Source organism: Hyla sarda, unplaced genomic scaffold (assembly GCF_029499605.1).
Source record: "Hyla sarda isolate aHylSar1 unplaced genomic scaffold, aHylSar1.hap1 scaffold_875, whole genome shotgun sequence".
NCBI lineage: Eukaryota > Metazoa > Chordata > Amphibia > Anura > Hylidae > Hyla > Hyla sarda.
The window spans coordinates 70093-96841 of record NW_026610903.1 but is presented as its reverse complement, the minus strand read 5'-3'; the positions used below and the strand labels follow the sequence as shown (position 1 = coordinate 96841).

Here is a 26749-nt window from a genome sequence, read left to right as displayed (position 1 = left end):
TCAAAGTCTGTGCACAGAATTTAGCAAGGGCCTCGCACCTTCTGATGCATCAGGTAGGTGCACAATAGCATAGCCTAACCCTCTGTACTTTGGTCTATATTGATGCGGGACATAGACAGCCAGCTGATGACCAATCCATTAGTGCAATGGATGGCTGGAAGCATTTGTCTTTGCCTTTGCAATACCACAGAAGCAATGCATGGTCAATGTACAGCAATGACACACCTGTGTGAACAGCCAGGAGACCCCCCCCCCCCCCCCCCCATGTTATGTTACATAGTTACATAGTTAGTACGGTCGAAAAAAGACATATGTCCATCAAGTTCAACCAGGGAATTAAGGGGTAGGGGTGTGGCGCGATATTGGGGAAGGGATGAGATTTTATATTTCTTCATAAGCATTAATCTTATTTTGTCAATTAGGAACATTCAGCACCCACCTGCTATCAAGGCAGCTGCCTATCATGTCATGCCCTACCTGCACAGGTGTGCTGGCTACTCAAATGATCCAATTAAGGAGGCCATTTAGTCAGCAGCAGCAGAAGTCCTGTGCCTGGACGCTCCAACAGCGGCCAGACACAAGCAGAAGCAGAAGCAGCAGCAGCACCACCTTTTGTTTTTTGGCTGCAGCAGCAGCAGCAGCAAGGCCCACAGGGCTGGCTAGCTGGCTAGCCAGCAAGCAGGTAGCAATGAAAGTAGGAATCTTTCTTTTTAACCCTGTAAGGGGGTGGTGCACTGTACCCGAAGATACTGCCATATCGGGTCAATGCATAGGGCGACGGAAGCAAGCTTCGAAATCGGCCCCCGTTCTCAAAAATCCATTTAATATATGGTCCCCAGATAGGGGACGTATCAGATATTAAACTGATAAGAACAGATACTACACTTGATCTTAGCCAAAAGGCCGAGAAGCGATAACCGTGAAAGGGGCGGGCCCAACAAGGTCCCCTTCATGGGCACTATCACTGCTTGCTGTCAGGGAGGCTGCCAGACAATTTTCCATGCACACTCTGGGCTGGGGGGCAGTCAACCACCAGTACACACAGCAGAACCTAAACCCATACCATTATTGCTAAGCAGCAAGACAGGGGCCCATTGCACTCCCACGGGGCCTTTTTAAATGCAATCCATAACCCGGATTTGCCAGGAACCCTTCTTACTCCTCCTACTTGCATGTGACACTGGGCTTAGGATCTGCATAGGAAACACACACACAAGCACACACCTACCTTTGTTGCCTGCAGATGCCTCCTTGGCTGTCCCCAAACGGTATCAAACCAACACCCACGGGAAGCTGTAAGCATAGAGGACATGCCTGCACCCCATTGGACTTACCTGTGTGGGTTAAACCCGGGTTATTTGACAACCTATGGCGGTGATGGTTCTGCTCAGGCAGAGCAGTGCTGATGCTCCTCATAAAGCTGTCGCTGCTGTGAAGGTTCTAGGTGACATCACAAATCCCTATGGTTACATACACAACAAAGCTGGGTTGTTGTTGTTTACACTCTGCAAGGCCTGTGGAAGTGAGTGACATCATAGCACTGTAGTTCTGAGGGTTCTAGATGGATGCAACAATCTCCTGTTGCTTCTATGAAGGCCATAATAGACGACATCACCAAACAGCTCCATAGTCACATACACAGCAAAGGAGAGATGTTGTTTACACCTAGTGATGTCAGTGGTATTGAGTGACATCACAGCACAGTGCTAAGGCTCCTGGGCCTGGACACAGCAGCGGCTGCAATATCTCAACGGAGAATACGTTTATATATATGTGTGTGTGTGCGCGTATATATATATATATATATATATATATATATATATATATATATATTTCTCCGCCGAAATCACTTTTAAACCCATTTCCACCTTTTTTTCCCTTCTCTTCCTCTTACTTTTTTTTCACGTTTTTTTACGTTTTTCTCCTTTTCGCCTCTTTTCTGGGCGTATTATTCTTCTTTTTCTTCTTTTTTTTCGTCTAATGCATACCCCATCAGTGCAGCAATGCTTATTCAATACCGCCAGCAGATGGAGACACTGGGGGATAATTTTCTAAGGATTTATACTGATTTTTCCTGTCTGAATTTGTCGCACAGAAAGTTGCAGGCCAAATATGTGTGACATTTCTGCGACTTTAGCTTCTAGAGCATTTTTACAACATTATACATAGGTGCTGAATACATAAAAAGCGACTGTTCAGCGACAGACAAGTCGCATCGGCTGAAAGTAGGCCAGAATGTCAGTCCATGTTGGAGCAGGTTTAGATACAGTCTAAAGCATAGATCTCAAAGTCTGTGCACAGAATTTAGCAAGGGCCTCGCACCTTCTGATGCATCAGGTAGGTGCACAATAGCATAGCCTAACCCTCTGTACTTTGGTCTATATTGATGCGGGACATAGACAGCCAGCTGATGACCAATCCATTAGTGCAATGGATGGCTGGAAGCATTTGTCTTTGCCTTTGCAATACCACAGAAGCAATGCATGGTCAATGTACAGCAATGACACACCTGTGTGAACAGCCAGGAGACCCCCCCCCCCCCCCCCCCCCCATGTTATGTTACATAGTTACATAGTTAGTACGGTCGAAAAAAGACATATGTCCATCAAGTTCAACCAGGGAATTAAGGGGTAGGGGTGTGGCGCGATATTGGGGAAGGGATGAGATTTTATATTTCTTCATAAGCATTAATCTTATTTTGTCAATTAGGAACATTCAGCACCCACCCGCTATCAAGGCAGCTGCCTATCATGTCATGCCCTACCTGCACAGGTGTGCTGGCTACTCAAATGATCCAATTAAGGAGGCCATTTAGTCAGCAGCAGCAGAAGTCCTGTGCCTGGACGCTCCAACAGCGGCCAGACACAAGCAGAAGCAGAAGCAGCAGCAGCACCACCTTTTGTTTTTTGGCTGCAGCAGCAGCAGCAGCAAGGCCCACAGGGCTGGCTAGCTGGCTAGCCAGCAAGCAGGTAGCAATGAAAGTAGGAATCTTTCTTTTTAACCCTGTAAGGGGGTGGTGCACTGTACCCGAAGATACTGCCATATCGGGTCAATGCATAGGGCGACGGAAGCAAGCTTCGAAATCGGCCCCCGTTCTCAAAAATCCATTTAATATATGGTCCCCAGATAGGGGACGTATCAGATATTAAACTGATAAGAACAGATACTACACTTGATCTTAGCCAAAAGGCCGAGAAGCGATAACCGTGAAAGGGGCGGGCCCAACAAGGTCCCCTTCATGGGCACTATCACTGCTTGCTGTCAGGGAGGCTGCCAGACAATTTTCCATGCACACTCTGGGCTGGGGGGCAGTCAACCACCAGTACACACAGCAGAACCTAAACCCATACCATTATTGCTAAGCAGCAAGACAGGGGCCCATTGCACTCCCACGGGGCCTTTTTAAATGCAATCCATAACCCGGATTTGCCAGGAACCCTTCTTACTCCTCCTACTTGCATGTGACACTGGGCTTAGGATCTGCATAGGAAACACACACACAAGCACACACCTACCTTTGTTGCCTGCAGATGCCTCCTTGGCTGTCCCCAAACGGTATCAAACCAACACCCACGGGAAGCTGTAAGCATAGAGGACATGCCTGCACCCCATTGGACTTACCTGTGTGGGTTAAACCCGGGTTATTTGACAACCTATGGCGGTGATGGTTCTGCTCAGGCAGAGCAGTGCTGATGCTCCTCATAAAGCTGTCGCTGCTGTGAAGGTTCTAGGTGACATCACAAATCCCTATGGTTACATACACAACAAAGCTGGGTTGTTGTTGTTTACACTCTGCAAGGCCTGTGGAAGTGAGTGACATCATAGCACTGTAGTTCTGAGGGTTCTAGATGGATGCAACAATCTCCTGTTGCTTCTATGAAGGCCATAATAGACGACATCACCAAACAGCTCCATAGTCACATACACAGCAAAGGAGAGATGTTGTTTACACCTAGTGATGTCAGTGGTATTGAGTGACATCACAGCACAGTGCTAAGGCTCCTGGGCCTGGACACAGCAGCGGCTGCAATATCTCAACGGAGAATACGTTTATATATATGTGTGTGTGTGCGCGTATATATATATATATATATATATATATATATATATATATATTTCTCCGCCGAAATCACTTTTAAACCCATTTCCACCTTTTTTTCCCTTCTCTTCCTCTTACTTTTTTTTCACGTTTTTTTACGTTTTTCTCCTTTTCGCCTCTTTTCTGGGCGGATTATTCTTCTTTTTCTTCTTTTTTTTCGTCTAATGCATACCCCATCAGTGCAGCAATGCTTATTCAATACCGCCAGCAGATGGAGACACTGGGGGATAATTTTCTAAGGATTTATACTGATTTTTCCTGTCTGAATTTGTCGCACAGAAAGTTGCAGGCCAAATATGTGTGACATTTCTGCGACTTTAGCTTCTAGAGCATTTTTACAACATTATACATAGGTGCTGAATACATAAAAAGCGACTGTTCAGCGACAGACAAGTCGCATCGGCTGAAAGTAGGCCAGAATGTCAGTCCATGTTGGAGCAGGTTTAGATACAGTCTAAAGCATAGATCTCAAAGTCTGTGCACAGAATTTAGCAAGGGCCTCGCACCTTCTGATGCATCAGGTAGGTGCACAATAGCATAGCCTAACCCTCTGTACTTTGGTCTATATTGATGCGGGACATAGACAGCCAGCTGATGACCAATCCATTAGTGCAATGGATGGCTGGAAGCATTTGTCTTTGCCTTTGCAATACCACAGAAGCAATGCATGGTCAATGTACAGCAATGACACACCTGTGTGAACAGCCAGGAGACCCCCCCCCCCCATGTTATGTTACATAGTTACATAGTTAGTACGGTCGAAAAAAGACATATGTCCATCAAGTTCAACCAGGGAATTAAGGGGTAGGGGTGTGGCGCGATATTGGGGAAGGGATGAGATTTTATATTTCTTCATAAGCATTAATCTTATTTTGTCAATTAGGAACATTCAGCACCCACCCGCTATCAAGGCAGCTGCCTATCATGTCATGCCCTACCTGCACAGGTGTGCTGGCTACTCAAATGATCCAATTAAGGAGGCCATTTAGTCAGCAGCAGCAGAAGTCCTGTGCCTGGACGCTCCAACAGCGGCCAGACACAAGCAGAAGCAGAAGCAGCAGCAGCACCACCTTTTGTTTTTTGGCTGCAGCAGCAGCAGCAGCAAGGCCCACAGGGCTGGCTAGCTGGCTAGCCAGCAAGCAGGTAGCAATGAAAGTAGGAATCTTTCTTTTTAACCCTGTAAGGGGGTGGTGCACTGTACCCGAAGATACTGCCATATCGGGTCAATGCATAGGGCGACGGAAGCAAGCTTCGAAATCGGCCCCCGTTCTCAAAAATCCATTTAATATATGGTCCCCAGATAGGGGACGTATCAGATATTAAACTGATAAGAACAGATACTACACTTGATCTTAGCCAAAAGGCCGAGAAGCGATAACCGTGAAAGGGGCGGGCCCAACAAGGTCCCCTTCATGGGCACTATCACTGCTTGCTGTCAGGGAGGCTGCCAGACAATTTTCCATGCACACTCTGGGCTGGGGGGCAGTCAACCACCAGTACACACAGCAGAACCTAAACCCATACCATTATTGCTAAGCAGCAAGACAGGGGCCCATTGCACTCCCACGGGGCCTTTTTAAATGCAATCCATAACCCGGATTTGCCAGGAACCCTTCTTACTCCTCCTACTTGCATGTGACACTGGGCTTAGGATCTGCATAGGAAACACACACACAAGCACACACCTACCTTTGTTGCCTGCAGATGCCTCCTTGGCTGTCCCCAAACGGTATCAAACCAACACCCACGGGAAGCTGTAAGCATAGAGGACATGCCTGCACCCCATTGGACTTACCTGTGTGGGTTAAACCCGGGTTATTTGACAACCTATGGCGGTGATGGTTCTGCTCAGGCAGAGCAGTGCTGATGCTCCTCATAAAGCTGTCGCTGCTGTGAAGGTTCTAGGTGACATCACAAATCCCTATGGTTACATACACAACAAAGCTGGGTTGTTGTTGTTTACACTCTGCAAGGCCTGTGGAAGTGAGTGACATCATAGCACTGTAGTTCTGAGGGTTCTAGATGGATGCAACAATCTCCTGTTGCTTCTATGAAGGCCATAATAGACGACATCACCAAACAGCTCCATAGTCACATACACAGCAAAGGAGAGATGTTGTTTACACCTAGTGATGTCAGTGGTATTGAGTGACATCACAGCACAGTGCTAAGGCTCCTGGGCCTGGACACAGCAGCGGCTGCAATATCTCAACGGAGAATACGTTTATATATATGTGTGTGTGTGCGCGTATATATATATATATATATATATATATATATATATATGTATATATATATTTCTCCGCCGAAATCACTTTTAAACCCATTTCCACCTTTTTTTCCCTTCTCTTCCTCTTACTTTTTTTTCACGTTTTTTTACGTTTTTCTCCTTTTCGCCTCTTTTCTGGGCGTATTATTCTTCTTTTTCTTCTTTTTTTTCGTCTAATGCATACCCCATCAGTGCAGCAATGCTTATTCAATACCGCCAGCAGATGGAGACACTGGGGGATAATTTTCTAAGGATTTATACTGATTTTTCCTGTCTGAATTTGTCGCACAGAAAGTTGCAGGCCAAATATGTGTGACATTTCTGCGACTTTAGCTTCTAGAGCATTTTTACAACATTATACATAGGTGCTGAATACATAAAAAGCGACTGTTCAGCGACAGACAAGTCGCATCGGCTGAAAGTAGGCCAGAATGTCAGTCCATGTTGGAGCAGGTTTAGATACAGTCTAAAGCATAGATCTCAAAGTCTGTGCACAGAATTTAGCAAGGGCCTCGCACCTTCTGATGCATCAGGTAGGTGCACAATAGCATAGCCTAACCCTCTGTACTTTGGTCTATATTGATGCGGGACATAGACAGCCAGCTGATGACCAATCCATTAGTGCAATGGATGGCTGGAAGCATTTGTCTTTGCCTTTGCAATACCACAGAAGCAATGCATGGTCAATGTACAGCAATGACACACCTGTGTGAACAGCCAGGAGACCCCCCCCCCATGTTATGTTACATAGTTACATAGTTAGTACGGTCGAAAAAAGACATATGTCCATCAAGTTCAACCAGGGAATTAAGGGGTAGGGGTGTGGCGCGATATTGGGGAAGGGATGAGATTTTATATTTCTTCATAAGCATTAATCTTATTTTGTCAATTAGGAACATTCAGCACCCACCCGCTATCAAGGCAGCTGCCTATCATGTCATGCCCTACCTGCACAGGTGTGCTGGCTACTCAAATGATCCAATTAAGGAGGCCATTTAGTCAGCAGCAGCAGAAGTCCTGTGCCTGGACGCTCCAACAGCGGCCAGACACAAGCAGAAGCAGAAGCAGCAGCAGCACCACCTTTTGTTTTTTGGCTGCAGCAGCAGCAGCAGCAAGGCCCACAGGGCTGGCTAGCTGGCTAGCCAGCAAGCAGGTAGCAATGAAAGTAGGAATCTTTCTTTTTAACCCTGTAAGGGGGTGGTGCACTGTACCCGAAGATACTGCCATATCGGGTCAATGCATAGGGCGACGGAAGCAAGCTTCGAAATCGGCCCCCGTTCTCAAAAATCCATTTAATATATGGTCCCCAGATAGGGGACGTATCAGATATTAAACTGATAAGAACAGATACTACACTTGATCTTAGCCAAAAGGCCGAGAAGCGATAACCGTGAAAGGGGCGGGCCCAACAAGGTCCCCTTCATGGGCACTATCACTGCTTGCTGTCAGGGAGGCTGCCAGACAATTTTCCATGCACACTCTGGGCTGGGGGGCAGTCAACCACCAGTACACACAGCAGAACCTAAACCCATACCATTATTGCTAAGCAGCAAGACAGGGGCCCATTGCACTCCCACGGGGCCTTTTTAAATGCAATCCATAACCCGGATTTGCCAGGAACCCTTCTTACTCCTCCTACTTGCATGTGACACTGGGCTTAGGATCTGCATAGGAAACACACACACAAGCACACACCTACCTTTGTTGCCTGCAGATGCCTCCTTGGCTGTCCCCAAACGGTATCAAACCAACACCCACGGGAAGCTGTAAGCATAGAGGACATGCCTGCACCCCATTGGACTTACCTGTGTGGGTTAAACCCGGGTTATTTGACAACCTATGGCGGTGATGGTTCTGCTCAGGCAGAGCAGTGCTGATGCTCCTCATAAAGCTGTCGCTGCTGTGAAGGTTCTAGGTGACATCACAAATCCCTATGGTTACATACACAACAAAGCTGGGTTGTTGTTGTTTACACTCTGCAAGGCCTGTGGAAGTGAGTGACATCATAGCACTGTAGTTCTGAGGGTTCTAGATGGATGCAACAATCTCCTGTTGCTTCTATGAAGGCCATAATAGACGACATCACCAAACAGCTCCATAGTCACATACACAGCAAAGGAGAGATGTTGTTTACACCTAGTGATGTCAGTGGTATTGAGTGACATCACAGCACAGTGCTAAGGCTCCTGGGCCTGGACACAGCAGCGGCTGCAATATCTCAACGGAGAATACGTTTATATATATGTGTGTGTGTGCGCGTATATATATATATATATATATATATATATATATATATATATATATATTTCTCCGCCGAAATCACTTTTAAACCCATTTCCACCTTTTTTTCCCTTCTCTTCCTCTTACTTTTTTTTCACCGTTTTTTTACGTTTTTCTCCTTTTCGCCTCTTTTCTGGGCGTATTATTCTTCTTTTTCTTCTTTTTTTTCGTCTAATGCATACCCCATCAGTGCAGCAATGCTTATTCAATACCGCCAGCAGATGGAGACACTGGGGGATAATTTTCTAAGGATTTATACTGATTTTTCCTGTCTGAATTTGTCGCACAGAAAGTTGCAGGCCAAATATGTGTGACATTTCTGCGACTTTAGCTTCTAGAGCATTTTTACAACATTATACATAGGTGCTGAATACATAAAAAGCGACTGTTCAGCGACAGACAAGTCGCATCGGCTGAAAGTAGGCCAGAATGTCAGTCCATGTTGGAGCAGGTTTAGATACAGTCTAAAGCATAGATCTCAAAGTCTGTGCACAGAATTTAGCAAGGGCCTCGCACCTTCTGATGCATCAGGTAGGTGCACAATAGCATAGCCTAACCCTCTGTACTTTGGTCTATATTGATGCGGGACATAGACAGCCAGCTGATGACCAATCCATTAGTGCAATGGATGGCTGGAAGCATTTGTCTTTGCCTTTGCAATACCACAGAAGCAATGCATGGTCAATGTACAGCAATGACACACCTGTGTGAACAGCCAGGAGACCCCCCCCCCCCCCCCCCCATGTTATGTTACATAGTTACATAGTTAGTACGGTCGAAAAAAGACATATGTCCATCAAGTTCAACCAGGGAATTAAGGGGTAGGGGTGTGGCGCGATATTGGGGAAGGGATGAGATTTTATATTTCTTCATAAGCATTAATCTTATTTTGTCAATTAGGAACATTCAGCACCCACCCGCTATCAAGGCAGCTGCCTATCATGTCATGCCCTACCTGCACAGGTGTGCTGGCTACTCAAATGATCCAATTAAGGAGGCCATTTAGTCAGCAGCAGCAGAAGTCCTGTGCCTGGACGCTCCAACAGCGGCCAGACACAAGCAGAAGCAGAAGCAGCAGCAGCACCACCTTTTGTTTTTTGGCTGCAGCAGCAGCAGCAGCAAGGCCCACAGGGCTGGCTAGCTGGCTAGCCAGCAAGCAGGTAGCAATGAAAGTAGGAATCTTTCTTTTTAACCCTGTAAGGGGGTGGTGCACTGTACCCGAAGATACTGCCATATCGGGTCAATGCATAGGGCGACGGAAGCAAGCTTCGAAATCGGCCCCCGTTCTCAAAAATCCATTTAATATATGGTCCCCAGATAGGGGACGTATCAGATATTAAACTGATAAGAACAGATACTACACTTGATCTTAGCCAAAAGGCCGAGAAGCGATAACCGTGAAAGGGGCGGGCCCAACAAGGTCCCCTTCATGGGCACTATCACTGCTTGCTGTCAGGGAGGCTGCCAGACAATTTTCCATGCACACTCTGGGCTGGGGGGCAGTCAACCACCAGTACACACAGCAGAACCTAAACCCATACCATTATTGCTAAGCAGCAAGACAGGGGCCCATTGCACTCCCACGGGGCCTTTTTAAATGCAATCCATAACCCGGATTTGCCAGGAACCCTTCTTACTCCTCCTACTTGCATGTGACACTGGGCTTAGGATCTGCATAGGAAACACACACACAAGCACACACCTACCTTTGTTGCCTGCAGATGCCTCCTTGGCTGTCCCCAAACGGTATCAAACCAACACCCACGGGAAGCTGTAAGCATAGAGGACATGCCTGCACCCCATTGGACTTACCTGTGTGGGTTAAACCCGGGTTATTTGACAACCTATGGCGGTGATGGTTCTGCTCAGGCAGAGCAGTGCTGATGCTCCTCATAAAGCTGTCGCTGCTGTGAAGGTTCTAGGTGACATCACAAATCCCTATGGTTACATACACAACAAAGCTGGGTTGTTGTTGTTTACACTCTGCAAGGCCTGTGGAAGTGAGTGACATCATAGCACTGTAGTTCTGAGGGTTCTAGATGGATGCAACAATCTCCTGTTGCTTCTATGAAGGCCATAATAGACGACATCACCAAACAGCTCCATAGTCACATACACAGCAAAGGAGAGATGTTGTTTACACCTAGTGATGTCAGTGGTATTGAGTGACATCACAGCACAGTGCTAAGGCTCCTGGGCCTGGACACAGCAGCGGCTGCAATATCTCAACGGAGAATACGTTTATATATATGTGTGTGTGTGCGCGTATATATATATATATATATATATATATATATATATATATATTTCTCCGCCGAAATCACTTTTAAACCCATTTCCACCTTTTTTTCCCTTCTCTTCCTCTTACTTTTTTTTCACGTTTTTTTACGTTTTTCTCCTTTTCGCCTCTTTTCTGGGCGTATTATTCTTCTTTTTCTTCTTTTTTTTCGTCTAATGCATACCCCATCAGTGCAGCAATGCTTATTCAATACCGCCAGCAGATGGAGACACTGGGGGATAATTTTCTAAGGATTTATACTGATTTTTCCTGTCTGAATTTGTCGCACAGAAAGTTGCAGGCCAAATATGTGTGACATTTCTGCGACTTTAGCTTCTAGAGCATTTTTACAACATTATACATAGGTGCTGAATACATAAAAAGCGACTGTTCAGCGACAGACAAGTCGCATCGGCTGAAAGTAGGCCAGAATGTCAGTCCATGTTGGAGCAGGTTTAGATACAGTCTAAAGCATAGATCTCAAAGTCTGTGCACAGAATTTAGCAAGGGCCTCGCACCTTCTGATGCATCAGGTAGGTGCACAATAGCATAGCCTAACCCTCTGTACTTTGGTCTATATTGATGCGGGACATAGACAGCCAGCTGATGACCAATCCATTAGTGCAATGGATGGCTGGAAGCATTTGTCTTTGCCTTTGCAATACCACAGAAGCAATGCATGGTCAATGTACAGCAATGACACACCTGTGTGAACAGCCAGGAGACCCCCCCCCCCCCATGTTATGTTACATAGTTACATAGTTAGTACGGTCGAAAAAAGACATATGTCCATCAAGTTCAACCAGGGAATTAAGGGGTAGGGGTGTGGCGCGATATTGGGGAAGGGATGAGATTTTATATTTCTTCATAAGCATTAATCTTATTTTGTCAATTAGGAACATTCAGCACCCACCCGCTATCAAGGCAGCTGCCTATCATGTCATGCCCTACCTGCACAGGTGTGCTGGCTACTCAAATGATCCAATTAAGGAGGCCATTTAGTCAGCAGCAGCAGAAGTCCTGTGCCTGGACGCTCCAACAGCGGCCAGACACAAGCAGAAGCAGCAGCAGCACCACCTTTTGTTTTTTGGCTGCAGCAGCAGCAGCAGCAAGGCCCACAGGGCTGGCTAGCTGGCTAGCCAGCAAGCAGGTAGCAATGAAAGTAGGAATCTTTCTTTTTAACCCTGTAAGGGGGTGGTGCACTGTACCCGAAGATACTGCCATATCGGGTCAATGCATAGGGCGACGGAAGCAAGCTTCGAAATCGGCCCCCGTTCTCAAAAATCCATTTAATATATGGTCCCCAGATAGGGGACGTATCAGATATTAAACTGATAAGAACAGATACTACACTTGATCTTAGCCAAAAGGCCGAGAAGCGATAACCGTGAAAGGGGCGGGCCCAACAAGGTCCCCTTCATGGGCACTATCACTGCTTGCTGTCAGGGAGGCTGCCAGACAATTTTCCATGCACACTCTGGGCTGGGGGGCAGTCAACCACCAGTACACACAGCAGAACCTAAACCCATACCATTATTGCTAAGCAGCAAGACAGGGGCCCATTGCACTCCCACGGGGCCTTTTTAAATGCAATCCATAACCCGGATTTGCCAGGAACCCTTCTTACTCCTCCTACTTGCATGTGACACTGGGCTTAGGATCTGCATAGGAAACACACACACAAGCACACACCTACCTTTGTTGCCTGCAGATGCCTCCTTGGCTGTCCCCAAACGGTATCAAACCAACACCCACGGGAAGCTGTAAGCATAGAGGACATGCCTGCACCCCATTGGACTTACCTGTGTGGGTTAAACCCGGGTTATTTGACAACCTATGGCGGTGATGGTTCTGCTCAGGCAGAGCAGTGCTGATGCTCCTCATAAAGCTGTCGCTGCTGTGAAGGTTCTAGGTGACATCACAAATCCCTATGGTTACATACACAACAAAGCTGGGTTGTTGTTGTTTACACTCTGCAAGGCCTGTGGAAGTGAGTGACATCATAGCACTGTAGTTCTGAGGGTTCTAGATGGATGCAACAATCTCCTGTTGCTTCTATGAAGGCCATAATAGACGACATCACCAAACAGCTCCATAGTCACATACACAGCAAAGGAGAGATGTTGTTTACACCTAGTGATGTCAGTGGTATTGAGTGACATCACAGCACAGTGCTAAGGCTCCTGGGCCTGGACACAGCAGCGGCTGCAATATCTCAACGGAGAATACGTTTATATATATGTGTGTGTGTGCGCGTATATATATATATATATATATATATATATATATATATATATATTTCTCCGCCGAAATCACTTTTAAACCCATTTCCACCTTTTTTTCCCTTCTCTTCCTCTTACTTTTTTTTCACGTTTTTTTACGTTTTTCTCCTTTTCGCCTCTTTTCTGGGCGGATTATTCTTCTTTTTCTTCTTTTTTTTCGTCTAATGCATACCCCATCAGTGCAGCAATGCTTATTCAATACCGCCAGCAGATGGAGACACTGGGGGATAATTTTCTAAGGATTTATACTGATTTTTCCTGTCTGAATTTGTCGCACAGAAAGTTGCAGGCCAAATATGTGTGACATTTCTGCGACTTTAGCTTCTAGAGCATTTTTACAACATTATACATAGGTGCTGAATACATAAAAAGCGACTGTTCAGCGACAGACAAGTCGCATCGGCTGAAAGTAGGCCAGAATGTCAGTCCATGTTGGAGCAGGTTTAGATACAGTCTAAAGCATAGATCTCAAAGTTTGTGCACAGAATTTAGCAAGGGCCTCGCACCTTCTGATGCATCAGGTAGGTGCACAATAGCATAGCCTAACCCTCTGTACTTTGGTCTATATTGATGCGGGACATAGACAGCCAGCTGATGACCAATCCATTAGTGCAATGGATGGCTGGAAGCATTTGTCTTTGCCTTTGCAATACCACAGAAGCAATGCATGGTCAATGTACAGCAATGACACACCTGTGTGAACAGCCAGGAGACCCCCCCCCCCCCCCCCCCCCCATGTTATGTTACATAGTTACATAGTTAGTACGGTCGAAAAAAGACATATGTCCATCAAGTTCAACCAGGGAATTAAGGGGTAGGGGTGTGGCGCGATATTGGGGAAGGGATGAGATTTTATATTTCTTCATAAGCATTAATCTTATTTTGTCAATTAGGAACATTCAGCACCCACCCGCTATCAAGGCAGCTGCCTATCATGTCATGCCCTACCTGCACAAGTGTGCTGGCTACTCAAATGATCCAATTAAGGAGGCCATTTAGTCAGCAGCAGCAGAAGTCCTGTGCCTGGACGCTCCAACAGCGGCCAGACACAAGCAGAAGCAGAAGCAGCAGCAGCACCACCTTTTGTTTTTTGGCTGCAGCAGCAGCAGCAGCAAGGCCCACAGGGCTGGCTAGCTGGCTAGCCAGCAAGCAGGTAGCAATGAAAGTAGGAATCTTTCTTTTTAACCCTGTAAGGGGGTGGTGCACTGTACCCGAAGATACTGCCATATCGGGTCAATGCATAGGGCGACGGAAGCAAGCTTCGAAATCGGCCCCCGTTCTCAAAAATCCATTTAATATATGGTCCCCAGATAGGGGACGTATCAGATATTAAACTGATAAGAACAGATACTACACTTGATCTTAGCCAAAAGGCCGAGAAGCGATAACCGTGAAAGGGGCGGGCCCAACAAGGTCCCCTTCATGGGCACTATCACTGCTTGCTGTCAGGGAGGCTGCCAGACAATTTTCCATGCACACTCTGGGCTGGGGGGCAGTCAACCACCAGTACACACAGCAGAACCTAAACCTAAATATATATATATTTCTCCGCCGAAATCACTTTTAAACCCATTTCCACCTTTTTTTCCCTTCTCTTCCTCTTACTTTTTTTTCACGTTTTTTTACGTTTTTCTCCTTTTCGCCTCTTTTCTGGGCGTATTATTCTTCTTTTTCTTCTTTTTTTTCGTCTAATGCATACCCCATCAGTGCAGCAATGCTTATTCAATACCGCCAGCAGATGGAGACACTGGGGGATAATTTTCTAAGGATTTATACTGATTTTTCCTGTCTGAATTTGTCGCACAGAAAGTTGCAGGCCAAATATGTGTGACATTTCTGCGACTTTAGCTTCTAGAGCATTTTTACAACATTATACATAGGTGCTGAATACATAAAAAGCGACTGTTCAGCGACAGACAAGTCGCATCGGCTGAAAGTAGGCCAGAATGTCAGTCCATGTTGGAGCAGGTTTAGATACAGTCTAAAGCATAGATCTCAAAGTCTGTGCACAGAATTTAGCAAGGGCCTCGCACCTTCTGATGCATCAGGTAGGTGCACAATAGCATAGCCTAACCCTCTGTACTTTGGTCTATATTGATGCGGGACATAGACAGCCAGCTGATGACCAATCCATTAGTGCAATGGATGGCTGGAAGCATTTGTCTTTGCCTTTGCAATACCACAGAAGCAATGCATGGTCAATGTACAGCAATGACACACCTGTGTGAACAGCCAGGAGACCCCCCCCCCCCCCCATGTTATGTTACATAGTTACATAGTTAGTACGGTCGAAAAAAGACATATGTCCATCAAGTTCAACCAGGGAATTAAGGGGTAGGGGTGTGGCGCGATATTGGGGAAGGGATGAGATTTTATATTTCTTCATAAGCATTAATCTTATTTTGTCAATTAGGAACATTCAGCACCCACCCGCTATCAAGGCAGCTGCCTATCATGTCATGCCCTACCTGCACAGGTGTGCTGGCTACTCAAATGATCCAATTAAGGAGGCCATTTAGTCAGCAGCAGCAGAAGTCCTGTGCCTGGACGCTCCAACAGCGGCCAGACACAAGCAGAAGCAGAAGCAGCAGCAGCACCACCTTTTGTTTTTTGGCTGCAGCAGCAGCAGCAGCAAGGCCCACAGGGCTGGCTAGCTGGCTAGCCAGCAAGCAGGTAGCAATGAAAGTAGGAATCTTTCTTTTTAACCCTGTAAGGGGGTGGTGCACTGTACCCGAAGATACTGCCATATCGGGTCAATGCATAGGGCGACGGAAGCAAGCTTCGAAATCGGCCCCCGTTCTCAAAAATCCATTTAATATATGGTCCCCAGATAGGGGACGTATCAGATATTAAACTGATAAGAACAGATACTACACTTGATCTTAGCCAAAAGGCCGAGAAGCGATAACCGTGAAAGGGGCGGGCCCAACAAGGTCCCCTTCATGGGCACTATCACTGCTTGCTGTCAGGGAGGCTGCCAGACAATTTTCCATGCACACTCTGGGCTGGGGGGCAGTCAACCACCAGTACACACAGCAGAACCTAAACCCATACCATTATTGCTAAGCAGCAAGACAGGGGCCCATTGCACTCCCACGGGGCCTTTTTAAATGCAATCCATAACCCGGATTTGCCAGGAACCCTTCTTACTCCTCCTACTTGCATGTGACACTGGGCTTAGGATCTGCATAGGAAACACACACACAAGCACACACCTACCTTTGTTGCCTGCAGATGCCTCCTTGGCTGTCCCCAAACGGTATCAAACCAACACCCACGGGAAGCTGTAAGCATAGAGGACATGCCTGCACCCCATTGGACTTACCTGTGTGGGTTAAACAGAAGCAATGCATGGTCAATGTACAGCAATGACACACCTGTGTGAACAGCCAGGAGACCCCCCCCCCCCATGTTATGTTACATAGTTACATAGTTAGTACGGTCGAAAAAAGACATATGTCCATCAAGTTCAACCAGGGAATTAAGGGGTAGGGGTGTGGCGCGATATTGGGGAAGGGATGAGATTTTATATTTCTTCATAAGCATTAATCTTATTTTGTCAATTAGGAACATTCAGCACCCACCCGCTATCAAGGCAGCTGCCTATCATGTCATGCCCTACCTGCACAGGTGTGCTGGCTACTCAAATGATCCAATTAAGGAGGCCATTTAGTCAGCAGCAGCAGAAGTCCTGTGCCTGGACGCTCCAACAGCGGCCAGACACAAGCAGAAGCAGAAGCAGCAGCAGCACCACCTTTTGTTTTTTGGCTGCAGCAGCAGCAGCAGCAAGGCCCACAGGGCTGGCTAGCTGGCTAGCCAGCAAGCAGGTAGCAATGAAAGTAGGAATCTTTCTTTTTAACCCTGTAAGGGGGTGGTGCACTGTACCCGAAGATACTGCCATATCGGGTCAATGCATAGGGCGACGGAAGCAAGCTTCGAAATCGGCCCCCGTTCTCAAAAATCCATTTAATATATGGTCCCCAGATAGGGGACGTATCAGATATTAAACTGATAAGAACAGATACTACACTTGATCTTAGCCAAAAGGCCGAGAAGCGATAACCGTGAAAGGGGCGGGCCCAACAAGGTCCCCTTCATGGGCACTATCACTGCTTGCTGTCAGGGAGGCTGCCAGACAATTTTCCATGCACACTCTGGGCTGGGGGGCAGTCAACCACCAGTACACACAGCAGAACCTAAACCCATACCATTATTGCTAAGCAGCAAGACAGGGGCCCATTGCACTCCCACGGGGCCTTTTTAAATGCAATCCATAACCCGGATTTGCCAGGAACCCTTCTTACTCCTCCTACTTGCATGTGACACTGGGCTTAGGATCTGCATAGGAAACACACACACAAGCACACACCTACCTTTGTTGCCTGCAGATGCCTCCTTGGCTGTCCCCAAACGGTATCAAACCAACACCCACGGGAAGCTGTAAGCATAGAGGACATGCCTGCACCCCATTGGACTTACCTGTGTGGGTTAAACCCGGGTTATTTGACAACCTATGGCGGTGATGGTTCTGCTCAGGCAGAGCAGTGCTGATGCTCCTCATAAAGCTGTCGCTGCTGTGAAGGTTCTAGGTGACATCACAAATCCCTATGGTTACATACACAACAAAGCTGGGTTGTTGTTGTTTACACTCTGCAAGGCCTGTGGAAGTGAGTGACATCATAGCACTGTAGTTCTGAGGGTTCTAGATGGATGCAACAATCTCCTGTTGCTTCTATGAAGGCCATAATAGACGACATCACCAAACAGCTCCATAGTCACATACACAGCAAAGGAGAGATGTTGTTTACACCTAGTGATGTCAGTGGTATTGAGTGACATCACAGCACAGTGCTAAGGCTCCTGGGCCTGGACACAGCAGCGGCTGCAATATCTCAACGGAGAATACGTTTATATATATGTGTGTGTGTGCGCGTATATATATATATATATATATATATATATATATATATATATATATTTCTCCGCCGAAATCACTTTTAAACCCATTTCCACCTTTTTTTCCCTTCTCTTCCTCTTACTTTTTTTTCACGTTTTTTTACGTTTTTCTCCTTTTCGCCTCTTTTCTGGGCGTATTATTCTTCTTTTTCTTCTTTTTTTTCGTCTAATGCATACCCCATCAGTGCAGCAATGCTTATTCAATACCGCCAGCAGATGGAGACACTGGGGGATAATTTTCTAAGGATTTATACTGATTTTTCCTGTCTGAATTTGTCGCACAGAAAGTTGCAGGCCAAATATGTGTGACATTTCTGCGACTTTAGCTTCTAGAGCATTTTTACAACATTATACATAGGTGCTGAATACATAAAAAGCGACTGTTCAGCGACAGACAAGTCGCATCGGCTGAAAGTAGGCCAGAATGTCAGTCCATGTTGGAGCAGGTTTAGATACAGTCTAAAGCATAGATCTCAAAGTCTGTGCACAGAATTTAGCAAGGGCCTCGCACCTTCTGATGCATCAGGTAGGTGCACAATAGCATAGCCTAACCCTCTGTACTTTGGTCTATATTGATGCGGGACATAGACAGCCAGCTGATGACCAATCCATTAGTGCAATGGATGGCTGGAAGCATTTGTCTTTGCCTTTGCAATACCACAGAAGCAATGCATGGTCAATGTACAGCAATGACACACCTGTGTGAACAGCCAGGAGACCCCCCCCCCATGTTATGTTACATAGTTACATAGTTAGTACGGTCGAAAAAAGACATATGTCCATCAAGTTCAACCAGGGAATTAAGGGGTAGGGGTGTGGCGCGATATTGGGGAAGGGATGAGATTTTATATTTCTTCATAAGCATTAATCTTATTTTGTCAATTAGGAACATTCAGCACCCACCCGCTATCAAGGCAGCTGCCTATCATGTCATGCCCTACCTGCACAGGTGTGCTGGCTACTCAAATGATCCAATTAAGGAGGCCATTTAGTCAGCAGCAGCAGAAGTCCTGTGCCTGGACGCTCCAACAGCGGCCAGACACAAGCAGAAGCAGAAGCAGCAGCAGCACCACCTTTTGTTTTTTGGCTGCAGCAGCAGCAGCAGCAAGGCCCACAGGGCTGGCTAGCTGGCTAGCCAGCAAGCAGGTAGCAATGAAAGTAGGAATCTTTCTTTTTAACCCTGTAAGGGGGTGGTGCACTGTACCCGAAGATACTGCCATATCGGGTCAATGCATAGGGCGACGGAAGCAAGCTTCGAAATCGGCCCCCGTTCTCAAAAATCCATTTAATATATGGTCCCCAGATAGGGGACGTATCAGATATTAAACTGATAAGAACAGATACTACACTTGATCTTAGCCAAAAGGCCGAGAAGCGATAACCGTGAAAGGGGCGGGCCCAACAAGGTCCCCTTCATGGGCACTATCACTGCTTGCTGTCAGGGAGGCTGCCAGACAATTTTCCATGCACACTCTGGGCTGGGGGGCAGTCAACCACCAGTACACACAGCAGAACCTAAACCCATACCATTATTGCTAAGCAGCAAGACAGGGGCCCATTGCACTCCCACGGGGCCTTTTTAAATGCAATCCATAACCCGGATTTGCCAGGAACCCTTCTTACTCCTCCTACTTGCATGTGACACTGGGCTTAGGATCTGCATAGGAAACACACACACAAGCACACACCTACCTTTGTTGCCTGCAGATGCCTCCTTGGCTGTCCCCAAACGGTATCAAACCAACACCCACGGGAAGCTGTAAGCATAGAGGACATGCCTGCACCCCATTGGACTTACCTGTGTGGGTTAAACCCGGGTTATTTGACAACCTATGGCGGTGATGGTTCTGCTCAGGCAGAGCAGTGCTGATGCTCCTCATAAAGCTGTCGCTGCTGTGAAGGTTCTAGGTGACATCACAAATCCCTATGGTTACATACACAACAAAGCTGGGTTGTTGTTGTTTACACTCTGCAAGGCCTGTGGAAGTGAGTGACATCATAGCACTGTAGTTCTGAGGGTTCTAGATGGATGCAACAATCTCCTGTTGCTTCTATGAAGGCCATAATAGACGACATCACCAAACAGCTCCATAGTCACATACACAGCAAAGGAGAGATGTTGTTTACACCTAGTGATGTCAGTGGTATTGAGTGACATCACAGCACAGTGCTAAGGCTCCTGGGCCTGGACACAGCAGCGGCTGCAATATCTCAACGGAGAATACGTTTATATATATGTGTGTGTGTGCGCGTATATATATATATATATATATATATATATATATATATATATATATATATTTCTCCGCCGAAATCACTTTTAAACCCATTTCCACCTTTTTTTCCCTTCTCTTCCTCTTACTTTTTTTTCACGTTTTTTTACGTTTTTCTCCTTTTCGCCTCTTTTCTGGGCGTATTATTCTTCTTTTTCTTCTTTTTTTTCGTCTAATGCATACCCCATCAGTGCAGCAATGCTTATTCAATACCGCCAGCAGATGGAGACACTGGGGGATAATTTTCTAAGGATTTATACTGATTTTTCCTGTCTGAATTTGTCGCACAGAAAGTTGCAGGCCAAATATGTGTGACATTTCTGCGACTTTAGCTTCTAGAGCATTTTTACAACATTATACATAGGTGCTGAATACATAAAAAGCGACTGTTCAGCGACAGACAAGTCGCATCGGCTGAAAGTAGGCCAGAATGTCAGTCCATGTTGGAGCAGGTTTAGATACAGTCTAAAGCATAGATCTCAAAGTCTGTGCACAGAATTTAGCAAGGGCCTCGCACCTTCTGATGCATCAGGTAGGTGCACAATAGCATAGCCTAACCCTCTGTACTTTGGTCTATATTGATGCGGGACATAGACAGCCAGCTGATGACCAATCCATTAGTGCAATGGATGGCTGGAAGCATTTGTCTTTGCCTTTGCAATACCACAGAAGCAATGCATGGTCAATGTACAGCAATGACACACCTGTGTGAACAGCCAGGAGACCCCCCCCCCCCCATGTTATGTTACATAGTTACATAGTTAGTACGGTCGAAAAAAGACATATGTCCATCAAGTTCAACCAGGGAATTAAGGGGTAGGGGTGTGGCGCGATATTGGGGAAGGGATGAGATTTTATATTTCTTCATAAGCATTAATCTTATTTTGTCAATTAGGAACATTCAGCACCCACCCGCTATCAAGGCAGCTGCCTATCATGTCATGCCCTACCTGCACAGGTGTGCTGGCTACTCAAATGATCCAATTAAGGAGGCCATTTAGTCAGCAGCAGCAGAAGTCCTGTGCCTGGACGCTCCAACAGCGGCCAGACACAAGCAGAAGCAGAAGCAGCAGCAGCACCACCTTTTGTTTTTTGGCTGCAGCAGCAGCAGCAGCAAGGCCCACAGGGCTGGCTAGCTGGCTAGCCAGCAAGCAGGTAGCAATGAAAGTAGGAATCTTTCTTTTTAACCCTGTAAGGGGGTGGTGCACTGTACCCGAAGATACTGCCATATCGGGTCAATGCATAGGGCGACGGAAGCAAGCTTCGAAATCGGCCCCCGTTCTCAAAAATCCATTTAATATATGGTCCCCAGATAGGGGACGTATCAGATATTAAACTGATAAGAACAGATACTACACTTGATCTTAGCCAAAAGGCCGAGAAGCGATAACCGTGAAAGGGGCGGGCCCAACAAGGTCCCCTTCATGGGCACTATCACTGCTTGCTGTCAGGGAGGCTGCCAGACAATTTTCCATGCACACTCTGGGCTGGGGGGCAGTCAACCACCAGTACACACAGCAGAACCTAAACCCATACCATTATTGCTAAGCAGCAAGACAGGGGCCCATTGCACTCCCACGGGGCCTTTTTAAATGCAATCCATAACCCGGATTTGCCAGGAACCCTTCTTACTCCTCCTACTTGCATGTGACACTGGGCTTAGGATCTGCATAGGAAACACACACACAAGCACACACCTACCTTTGTTGCCTGCAGATGCCTCCTTGGCTGTCCCCAAACGGTATCAAACCAACACCCACGGGAAGCTGTAAGCATAGAGGACATGCCTGCACCCCATTGGACTTACCTGTGTGGGTTAAACCCGGGTTATTTGACAACCTATGGCGGTGATGGTTCTGCTCAGGCAGAGCAGTGCTGATGCTCCTCATAAAGCTGTCGCTGCTGTGAAGGTTCTAGGTGACATCACAAATCCCTATGGTTACATACACAACAAAGCTGGGTTGTTGTTGTTTACACTCTGCAAGGCCTGTGGAAGTGAGTGACATCATAGCACTGTAGTTCTGAGGGTTCTAGATGGATGCAACAATCTCCTGTTGCTTCTATGAAGGCCATAATAGACGACATCACCAAACAGCTCCATAGTCACATACACAGCAAAGGAGAGATGTTGTTTACACCTAGTGATGTCAGTGGTATTGAGTGACATCACAGCACAGTGCTAAGGCTCCTGGGCCTGGACACAGCAGCGGCTGCAATATCTCAACGGAGAATACGTTTATATATATGTGTGTGTGTGCGCGTATATATATATATATATATATATATATATATATATATATATTTCTCCGCCGAAATCACTTTTAAACCCATTTCCACCTTTTTTTCCCTTCTCTTCCTCTTACTTTTTTTTCACGTTTTTTTACGTTTTTCTCCTTTTCGCCTCTTTTCTGGGCGTATTATTCTTCTTTTTCTTCTTTTTTTTCGTCTAATGCATACCCCATCAGTGCAGCAATGCTTATTCAATACCGCCAGCAGATGGAGACACTGGGGGATAATTTTCTAAGGATTTATACTGATTTTTCCTGTCTGAATTTGTCGCACAGAAAGTTGCAGGCCAAATATGTGTGACATTTCTGCGACTTTAGCTTCTAGAGCATTTTTACAACATTATACATAGGTGCTGAATACATAAAAAGCGACTGTTCAGCGACAGACAAGTCGCATCGGCTGAAAGTAGGCCAGAATGTCAGTCCATGTTGGAGCAGGTTTAGATACAGTCTAAAGCATAGATCTCAAAGTCTGTGCACAGAATTTAGCAAGGGCCTCGCACCTTCTGATGCATCAGGTAGGTGCACAATAGCATAGCCTAACCCTCTGTACTTTGGTCTATATTGATGCGGGACATAGACAGCCAGCTGATGACCAATCCATTAGTGCAATGGATGGCGCTGGAAGCATTTGTCTTTGCCTTTGCAATACCACAGAAGCAATGCATGGTCAATGTACAGCAATGACACACCTGTGTGAACAGCCAGGAGACCCCCCCCCCCCCATGTTATGTTACATAGTTACATAGTTAGTACGGTCGAAAAAAGACATATGTCCATCAAGTTCAACCAGGGAATTAAGGGGTAGGGGTGTGGCGCGATATTGGGGAAGGGATGAGATTTTATATTTCTTCATAAGCATTAATCTTATTTTGTCAATTAGGAACATTCAGCACCCACCCGCTATCAAGGCAGCTGCCTATCATGTCATGCCCTACCTGCACAGGTGTGCTGGCTACTCAAATGATCCAATTAAGGAGGCCATTTAGTCAGCAGCAGCAGAAGTCCTGTGCCTGGACGCTCCAACAGCGGCCAGACACAAGCAGAAGCAGAAGCAGCAGCAGCACCACCTTTTGTTTTTTGGCTGCAGCAGCAGCAGCAGCAAGGCCCACAGGGCTGGCTAGCTGGCTAGCCAGCAAGCAGGTAGCAATGAAAGTAGGAATCTTTCTTTTTAACCCTGTAAGGGGGTGGTGCACTGTACCCGAAGATACTGCCATATCGGGTCAATGCATAGGGCGACGGAAGCAAGCTTCGAAATCGGCCCCCGTTCTCAAAAATCCATTTAATATATGGTCCCCAGATAGGGGACGTATCAGATATTAAACTGATAAGAACAGATACTACACTTGATCTTAGCCAAAAGGCCGAGAAGCGATAACCGTGAAAGGGGCGGGCCCAACAAGGTCCCCTTCATGGGCACTATCACTGCTTGCTGTCAGGGAGGCTGCCAGACAATTTTCCATGCACACTCTGGGCTGGGGGGCAGTCAACCACCAGTACACACAGCAGAACCTAAACCCATACCATTATTGCTAAGCAGCAAGACAGGGGCCCATTGCACTCCCACGGGGCCTTTTTAAATGCAATCCATAACCCGGATTTGCCAGGAACCCTTCTTACTCCTCCTACTTGCATGTGACACTGGGCTTAGGATCTGCATAGGAAACACACACACAAGCACACACCTACCTTTGTTGCCTGCAGATGCCTCCTTGGCTGTCCCCAAACGGTATCAAACCAACACCCACGGGAAGCTGTAAGCATAGAGGACATGCCTGCACCCCATTGGACTTACCTGTGTGGGTTAAACCCGGGTTATTTGACAACCTATGGCGGTGATGGTTCTGCTCAGGCAGAGCAGTGCTGATGCTCCTCATAAAGCTGTCGCTGCTGTGAAGGTTCTAGGTGACATCACAAATCCCTATGGTTACATACACAACAAAGCTGGGTTGTTGTTGTTTACACTCTGCAAGGCCTGTGGAAGTGAGTGACATCATAGCACTGTAGTTCTGAGGGTTCTAGATGGATGCAACAATCTCCTGTTGCTTCTATGAAGGCCATAATAGACGACATCACCAAACAGCTCCATAGTCACATACACAGCAAAGGAGAGATGTTGTTTACACCTAGTGATGTCAGTGGTATTGAGTGACATCACAGCACAGTGCTAAGGCTCCTGGGCCTGGACACAGCAGCGGCTGCAATATCTCAACGGAGAATACGTTTATATATATGTGTGTGTGTGCGCGTATATATATATATATATATATATATATATATATATATATATATATTTCTCCGCCGAAATCACTTTTAAACCCATTTCCACCTTTTTTTCCCTTCTCTTCCTCTTACTTTTTTTTCACGTTTTTTTACGTTTTTCTCCTTTTCGCCTCTTTTCTGGGCGGATTATTCTTCTTTTTCTTCTTTTTTTTCGTCTAATGCATACCCCATCAGTGCAGCAATGCTTATTCAATACCGCCAGCAGATGGAGACACTGGGGGATAATTTTCTAAGGATTTATACTGATTTTTCCTGTCTGAATTTGTCGCACAGAAAGTTGCAGGCCAAATATGTGTGACATTTCTGCGACTTTAGCTTCTAGAGCATTTTTACAACATTATACATAGGTGCTGAATACATAAAAAGCGACTGTTCAGCGACAGACAAGTCGCATCGGCTGAAAGTAGGCCAGAATGTCAGTCCATGTTGGAGCAGGTTTAGATACAGTCTAAAGCATAGATCTCAAAGTCTGTGCACAGAATTTAGCAAGGGCCTCGCACCTTCTGATGCATCAGGTAGGTGCACAATAGCATAGCCTAACCCTCTGTACTTTGGTCTATATTGATGCGGGACATAGACAGCCAGCTGATGACCAATCCATTAGTGCAATGGATGGCTGGAAGCATTTGTCTTTGCCTTTGCAATACCACAGAAGCAATGCATGGTCAATGTACAGCAATGACACACCTGTGTGAACAGCCAGGAGACCCCCCCCCCCCATGTTATGTTACATAGTTACATAGTTAGTACGGTCGAAAAAAGACATATGTCCATCAAGTTCAACCAGGGAATTAAGGGGTAGGGGTGTGGCGCGATATTGGGGAAGGGATGAGATTTTATATTTCTTCATAAGCATTAATCTTATTTTGTCAATTAGGAACATTCAGCACCCACCCGCTATCAAGGCAGCTGCCTATCATGTCATGCCCTACCTGCACAGGTGTGCTGGCTACTCAAATGATCCAATTAAGGAGGCCATTTAGTCAGCAGCAGCAGAAGTCCTGTGCCTGGACGCTCCAACAGCGGCCAGACACAAGCAGAAGCAGAAGCAGCAGCAGCACCACCTTTTGTTTTTTGGCTGCAGCAGCAGCAGCAGCAAGGCCCACAGGGCTGGCTAGCTGGCTAGCCAGCAAGCAGGTAGCAATGAAAGTAGGAATCTTTCTTTTTAACCCTGTAAGGGGGTGGTGCACTGTACCCGAAGATACTGCCATATCGGGTCAATGCATAGGGCGACGGAAGCAAGCTTCGAAATCGGCCCCCGTTCTCAAAAATCCATTTAATATATGGTCCCCAGATAGGGGACGTATCAGATATTAAACTGATAAGAACAGATACTACACTTGATCTTAGCCAAAAGGCCGAGAAGCGATAACCGTGAAAGGGGCGGGCCCAACAAGGTCCCCTTCATGGGCACTATCACTGCTTGCTGTCAGGGAGGCTGCCAGACAATTTTCCATGCACACTCTGGGCTGGGGGGCAGTCAACCACCAGTACACACAGCAGAACCTAAACCCATACCATTATTGCTAAGCAGCAAGACAGGGGCCCATTGCACTCCCACGGGGCCTTTTTAAATGCAATCCATAACCCGGATTTGCCAGGAACCCTTCTTACTCCTCCTACTTGCATGTGACACTGGGCTTAGGATCTGCATAGGAAACACACACACAAGCACACACCTACCTTTGTTGCCTGCAGATGCCTCCTTGGCTGTCCCCAAACGGTATCAAACCAACACCCA

At 46.5% G+C, this 26749-nt stretch overlaps 13 non-coding genes across 13 annotated transcripts; all 13 read right to left on the bottom strand.

Moving 5' to 3' along the window:
* Positions 1 to 724: 724 nt before the first annotated feature.
* Positions 725 to 915, bottom strand: LOC130348229 (U2 spliceosomal RNA). Its single transcript, XR_008885996.1, has one exon. It is a non-coding gene; the product is annotated as a U2 spliceosomal RNA (small nuclear RNA).
* Positions 916 to 3011: 2096 nt separating this feature from the next.
* Positions 3012 to 3202, bottom strand: LOC130348227 (U2 spliceosomal RNA). The gene has a single exon (XR_008885995.1). It is a non-coding gene; the product is annotated as a U2 spliceosomal RNA (small nuclear RNA).
* Positions 3203 to 5284: 2082 nt separating this feature from the next.
* On the bottom strand, positions 5285 to 5475 carry LOC130348226 (U2 spliceosomal RNA). Its single transcript, XR_008885994.1, has one exon. It is a non-coding gene; the product is annotated as a U2 spliceosomal RNA (small nuclear RNA).
* A 2088-nt stretch (positions 5476 to 7563) lies between these two features.
* Positions 7564 to 7754, bottom strand: LOC130348225 (U2 spliceosomal RNA). Its single transcript, XR_008885993.1, has one exon. It is a non-coding gene; the product is annotated as a U2 spliceosomal RNA (small nuclear RNA).
* A 2096-nt stretch (positions 7755 to 9850) lies between these two features.
* On the bottom strand, positions 9851 to 10041 carry LOC130348224 (U2 spliceosomal RNA). Its single transcript, XR_008885992.1, has one exon. It is a non-coding gene; the product is annotated as a U2 spliceosomal RNA (small nuclear RNA).
* Positions 10042 to 12118: 2077 nt separating this feature from the next.
* On the bottom strand, positions 12119 to 12309 carry LOC130348223 (U2 spliceosomal RNA). The gene has a single exon (XR_008885991.1). It is a non-coding gene; the product is annotated as a U2 spliceosomal RNA (small nuclear RNA).
* Positions 12310 to 14403: 2094 nt separating this feature from the next.
* On the bottom strand, positions 14404 to 14594 carry LOC130348221 (U2 spliceosomal RNA). Its single transcript, XR_008885989.1, has one exon. It is a non-coding gene; the product is annotated as a U2 spliceosomal RNA (small nuclear RNA).
* Positions 14595 to 15923: 1329 nt separating this feature from the next.
* Positions 15924 to 16114, bottom strand: LOC130348220 (U2 spliceosomal RNA). The gene has a single exon (XR_008885988.1). It is a non-coding gene; the product is annotated as a U2 spliceosomal RNA (small nuclear RNA).
* Positions 16115 to 17077: 963 nt separating this feature from the next.
* LOC130348219 (U2 spliceosomal RNA) lies at positions 17078 to 17268 on the bottom strand. The gene has a single exon (XR_008885987.1). It is a non-coding gene; the product is annotated as a U2 spliceosomal RNA (small nuclear RNA).
* A 2084-nt stretch (positions 17269 to 19352) lies between these two features.
* On the bottom strand, positions 19353 to 19543 carry LOC130348218 (U2 spliceosomal RNA). Its single transcript, XR_008885986.1, has one exon. It is a non-coding gene; the product is annotated as a U2 spliceosomal RNA (small nuclear RNA).
* Positions 19544 to 21634: 2091 nt separating this feature from the next.
* LOC130348216 (U2 spliceosomal RNA) lies at positions 21635 to 21825 on the bottom strand. Its single transcript, XR_008885985.1, has one exon. It is a non-coding gene; the product is annotated as a U2 spliceosomal RNA (small nuclear RNA).
* A 2085-nt stretch (positions 21826 to 23910) lies between these two features.
* LOC130348215 (U2 spliceosomal RNA) lies at positions 23911 to 24101 on the bottom strand. The gene has a single exon (XR_008885984.1). It is a non-coding gene; the product is annotated as a U2 spliceosomal RNA (small nuclear RNA).
* A 2086-nt stretch (positions 24102 to 26187) lies between these two features.
* LOC130348214 (U2 spliceosomal RNA) lies at positions 26188 to 26378 on the bottom strand. Its single transcript, XR_008885983.1, has one exon. It is a non-coding gene; the product is annotated as a U2 spliceosomal RNA (small nuclear RNA).
* Positions 26379 to 26749: the final 371 nt, after the last annotated feature.